We start from the raw sequence: 6,326 nt of genomic DNA on the forward strand, positions 1-6,326 counted from the left end.
CGGTAAAAGAGGAGAGAATATTTAAAAGAAGAAAAACTACCACAAGAGGACATCGTTTTAAATTAGAGGGGCAAAGGTTTAAAAGTAATATCAGGAAGTATTACTTTACTGAGAGAGTAGTGGATGCATGGAATAGCCTTCCTGCAGAAGTGGTAGCTGCAAATACAGTGGAGGGGTTTAAGCATGCATGGGATAGGCATAAGGCCATCCTTCATATAAGATAGGGCCAGGGGCTATCCATAGTATTCAGTATATTGGGCAGACTAGATGGGCCAAATGGTTCTTATCTGCCGACACATTCTATGTTTCTATGGTCATTTACAAGAGGATCTAGGTGATGAGACTCCACTACTGAGCATGTGTGACCACACCACATGGATGATTGACTAATAGAAAATTGTTACATTTTGTATGCATGAATTAATATTTATGAACTGGTACTTTAGTATATTATTATTCATTTTTGCTTCTTGAGAGCAAATCTTACTTTGATGTTATTTTTTTAGGTAAATAAATATGACTTATATCAGAGAGTTTTTCCTCTTGGGATTTCAAGGCAGCTCACAACTAAGAATTGTACTCTTCTGTTTGTTTTTTGTAGTATTCTGGTTAACAATATGTGGGAATCTCCTGATCATCACCCTGGTGTCCACCAGCAAGAACCTCCACACTCCAATGTACTTCTTTATTTCACAACTGTCCATCAGTGACATCTTATTAACCACAAATATTGTCCCCAACATGTTCCACATTCAACTGAATAATGGGGGGACCATTACTTTAATTGGTTGTATGACACAGTTTTGCTTCTTTGGTGCCTCAGAAGCATTTGAATGTCTTCTCCTCACAGTGATGTCTTATGTCAGGTATGTGGCCATCTGTAATCCCCTCCGTTACACCTCAATAATGACAACTGGCCATTGTGTGAAGTTGGTTGTCTTCTTTTGGTCGGTCAGTTTTTTCATGGCTTTCACTGATATTTTAACACTATCAAAGCTAAAGTTCTGTGGACTGAACATCATAAACCATTTGTACTGTGATCTTGTTCCTTTGCTGGACCTCTACTGTTCTGACACATTTCCTATAAAATTACAAATGTGTTTGCAAAGTATTCCATATCTGTTTATTCCCAGCATAATTATTGTTGTCTGTAATGTGAACATTGTCCGTGCCATCTTACGGATTCCATCTAATATCAGTAGACAGAAAGCCTTCTCCACCTGTAGCTCCCACCTCATTGTGGTCTTCATATTCTACTTGACGATCTTCAGTGTTTATGTTCTTCCAACACATGGATCATCGGGCATGAATAAAATCCTATCCCTGCTATATATTGTGTTTACTCCATTGGTCAATCCTATTATCTACAGTCTGAGGAATAAAGACATCAAGAAAGCCGTACAGGACACTATTCAGAAATATGTATAAAGTGTTGTACTGTTGTCTATAAAACAATAATTTATGGCAATAAGGCTAATATCCAGGGTAGAAAACCAAAAACTTTGGTTTAGATTGAATCTATCTTTTCATGTTTTATTGTTATAAGTCTTGTATAGGGCAATAGAAGGATATACTTTCCTCTACTAAATATCCTTCAGTAAGCCAGCCTTATATAAATGTTTCCACTGTCCACCTTTAACTTCCCTGAGAATTAGTTCAAATTCTCCTGATGCAAATTCAATACAATATTGTGTACTTCACCACTATACCCGGAGACACCCAACACCATTGTAGGAAAATACCCAAGAATTCCATATTCGTCTATATTAACACCCTATGAAACGGGCAGTGGGTATGGACCCACTGTGCCAACTAACCAGTTTGACTTTGGGCTAAACCTAAGGGCACTGAACTCCCCCAGAGAGCCAGAGACATCCAACACTATAGGAGGAACATACCAATAATTCCATATTCATCTATATCAACACCCTACACCAGAATTTCCAAGTATTTCCTGAATATTGTTCCCTGTGGGCAAGCACAGAATTGTGGCAGGAATTTACTGAAATGTGCAAGAAAAAAAAGAATAGTATATGGCGTGGTGATAAGGAATAGAGAGCCTGTTAGGATAGTAATCTGTGAGCGTATACACTCCAAACAAACCCAAAGCTTTTTAGATTCACTTTGGACAAATCCAGCAAACCCGCAAACAGCACCGTTTTACTGCACATGATGGTGGGCAAAACCACGAGGGAGGAAGAAGAAGGATGCTCACTTGACCTTGGGAAGAAGTAAGTCTACAGGTCTTCCCCTGATTGTCTCATAGGCTGACAGACAACTAGTGGAGCAGCATGAAATCGTAATCAAATTTCACAGCGGCCTTTCGTTCATGTTATATTGGTGTTGTGGGGGGGGGGGGGGCGCTAAATAATTGCATCATAAGTTTGTGTATGCAGTGATGAGTGATTAGAAAAAAATAATAAAAAATAACCAATTCATAATGAATCGGGTTCGTTATGAACTTTCCAAAAGTTTGACCGCAAGACAAACCCGAAGCTTTTGAAGTTTGCTTCAGACAAAGCCAGTAAAATGCTATGCAGCACCCTATTACTGCACAAGTTGGCAGGAAGAAGTAAAATAATGATGCTCACAAGACCCTGAGAGTAAGTAGGTGGGGAGGACTTGCCCTGATTGGCTCACAGGTAGTGTTGAGCGAACTTCTGTTTTAAGTTCGGCGTCTAAAGTTCGGCTTCCGGTTAGCGGAGAATCCCGATATAGATTCCGAATTCCGTTGTGGTCCGTGGTAGCGGAATACTTAATCGGCCATTATTGATTCCGCTACCACGGACCACAATGGAATTCGGAATCCATATCGGGATTCTCCGCTAACCGGAAGCCGAACTTTAGACGCCGAACTTAAAACAGAAGTTCGCTCAACACTACTCACAGGCTTACACACAGGCTGTGCCTTCTAGTTGCAGTTACTGCCTTATAATACATCTGTAGCTGCTGCAGAACTTCAATAGCGGCCACCTGCAAGAACAGTTATTTTTTCCCAAACCTGAAGCTTTTGCAGTCTTATCGCCAGCTTAATCCCAGTACAATTAGCATTATGCTGCAGTGCTGACTGCTGAGCAACTAGTGAATATTTTTTTCTGTGTCTCATACCCGTCCTTGATGAACGTGTTGCATTATAGCAGAAGCAGTTTGTAGCAATAATGCCATCTGCTACTACTTAGCAATTGCTATTATTTTTGTTTAAATGCATGTTTTACAATCAAGAGAGTACCATTTTAAATCTCTGAGTAAAAATGAAATACTAGGCAAAAATCTGGGACAGGGCATCTCCTGACAATTCAAGTGTTGGTGTGGGTTGCTAAAATAGCAATACAAGTGTAATACAATTCCTGTTTTATAATCTAGAGGGTACTGTTTTAAACAGGGGCGGACACAGACAGCAGAGGGCCCCTGTGCAAAGAATGTGCCTCCCCTCCTCCTTCCCTCAGTGTTTTGTGGCAAGGGGAGGGGGTGCACCTAGCCTTTTTACTTCTAGAGGCAAAAATTGAAATTGTGCCCCCCGTGCCAAATTATAAACCTAACCCCTTCCCTCCAGCCCTAATTTTAAAGACATACTTAGAAACCATTACATACAGCCCTACAAACCTACAGGAGAATACATAGCCACATACCTCTTACATCCAGCGGTCTCTTCTGATGTAATAGTTCTCTTTCCTCACCTCCCCATTCAGACTAGACCGCCATGATGAATAAAATAAATAAAATAACAATAGCAAACTAAGAAAATAAAAATAATTGCGCAGAGGAAATAGTATTTCTGACTATTTCTAATAGTGTATCCATACTGCCCCCCAAAAATAATTGTGCTAAGCTGATACTGTGCCATTGCGCTTCCCCACAGTAATAGTGCTCCCAAAAGTCCCATCGATATAAATAATTATCCACCAGATTGCACTCAGTGTTAACATTGACCTCAATGGTAATAATGTCCCTTTTGTGCCCCAAAAGTTATAGTTCTCCTTATAAAGTGTGCCAGTAGAAAAATACCCCCTTATCATGTGCACCAGTATACAAATACCCATCTGTAATGTCTGACAAAAACAGAAAATTATCCCCTTCCTTTCAGATCAAATCATATCAGATCCTCAAATCAAACCACCATATCAGATCATTAGACTCCCATATCAAATCAGACCCTCATGTCAGATCTTCAGACCCTCATATCTTATAGTGTCCTCAGACCCCCTTATCAGATCCTCAGACCTCCATATCAGATCCTCAGACCCCCATATCAGATCCTCAGACCTCCATATCAGATCCTCAGACCCCCATATCAGATCCTCAGACCCCCATATCAGATCCTCAGACCCCCATATCAGATTTTCAGAACCTTGTATCAGATCCTCAGACCCACATATCAGATTATCAGACCCCCATATATATGCTCAAACCCCATATCAGATGCCCAGACCCCCATATCAGATGCTCAGGCCTCCATATCAGATGCTCAGACCCGAATATCAGATGCTCAGACACCTATATTGTTGTGAAATAGAAAAAGACGATTCCGGCACTTATTTTTCTTTAAGTGCCGGAATCGTCTTTTTCTATTTCACTTTGTCTACGTCAAGGAACTTGCTGGCTTGACTCCGTGCACATGGGATATTACACGCTGACCAGGTGAGCTGGATAACAATACCTATATACCTATATTGTTGCTCAGACCCCCATATCAGATGCTCAGACCCCCATATTGATGCTAAGACCCACATATGAGATGTTCAGACCCCCATATTGATGCTCTGTCCCCCATATCAGATGCTCAGGACCCATATGTGATGCTCAGACCCCCATATCAGATGTTCAGGCCCCCATATTGATGCTCAGCTCCCGATATCAATGCTCTTACTCCAATCAGACCTCAGATCAGACTCAAAAAAATAAATACGCTGCACTGTCAACTGACTGCCTGCAGTGTCATAGCGCGTAGTGTATGTCCTAATGTTGTACACCATCAGGACACAGCAGTGAGGGCCAGAGGAGACCGGTTTGGAGGAGTGAGTACAGCGCTCACTGCGCACTCCTCCTGCATACTAGTGAGCACTTCCATAATGAAATATACAGTACTTAGTGTGCAGTAAGCAGTGTGCTCCTGGCAAGGGGGGTATGTGGGCCCCTGGGATTGGGGCTGGTTACAACTGTGACCACTGCAACCCCTATAGCTACTTATGCCACTGAATTGTGGCTGCGGCCACACAAGTATATCTACCATATTTTTTTGCTTTATAAGACGCACCAGACTATAAGACGCACACCAGATTTATACACTTCCGCCACCTTGTCCTTCATGGCCATCCTCTCGTCCCCAACAGCGGCAGGGCCCAGCATCACTTCCAATTCTCCCTCTTTCTATCACGTGTAACTTCAACTGTGTGTTGATATTTCTGATGCAAGATGCGGGCAATGTCAAGCAAAGGTCTCCGGGACTAGCAGAGACAGAGGGGTCTGCCGTTACACCACTTTATCCGCAATGATCCAAGATGCTGGAATACAACGTTCCTGATACTAGAGCATCTGTAGGAGTAGCGGAAAGTTATGAATGATTTTGTTATGCACCAGATCGCCTCATCAGGGAGTTTGTGTTGTTTCAAGGTCAGGCAGTGGCAGCTTATCTGGGATGCCTGTCGGGTGCTGAAGTCCTTCAAAGAGGCCACAAAATTTGTCAACAGAGACAAATGCGGCATGAACTCATCCTCCTCAAATTTATCTCAGAACAGACGCTGACGCTCATACAGCAAGGGATGATAGGGGAATAAGAACCTCTAAAAAATCTTGTTGTCTGACCTGTAGCTGCTGCAGACCCACAAGGATAAAGTCCCATGGAGGAGGATGAGTTGCTTCCACTGGAGAAGAGAAAGGAGAAGTAGGCAGTGGTGGAGGAGCAGGAGGATTATGATGACGCCGGCCATGACACGAATAGTCTCAGTGTGGTTCACCCCAGGTGCCTGCTCTCAGGGCATGCCAGATGCATTGAGTGCTTCCATCAATACAGATGGAAGCATTCATTATTAGAGCACCGGGAAGCTGGCGGTTCTTTCACTTAATAACCCCTCACTGCGCTCCTTTCCTCCTCCAGGCCACTGCACTAAATGCTGAAGCAGGGAGCTGTCTAATGTGAAGGGGGCACAGAGAGGGCATTACTACTGTGAAGGAACACAGAGAGGGAATTACTACAGTGAAGAGGGCATAGAGAGGGCATTACTACTGAGAAGGGGGCACAAAGAGGGCATTTCTACAGTGAAGGTGGCAATGAGAGGGCATTATAACTGTAAAGAGGGAACAGAGAAGGCATTTCTACTGTGAAGGGG

The sequence above is a fragment of the Bufo bufo genome, chromosome 1, assembly GCF_905171765.1.
Source record: "Bufo bufo chromosome 1, aBufBuf1.1, whole genome shotgun sequence".
Classification (NCBI taxonomy): Eukaryota; Metazoa; Chordata; class Amphibia; order Anura; family Bufonidae; genus Bufo; species Bufo bufo.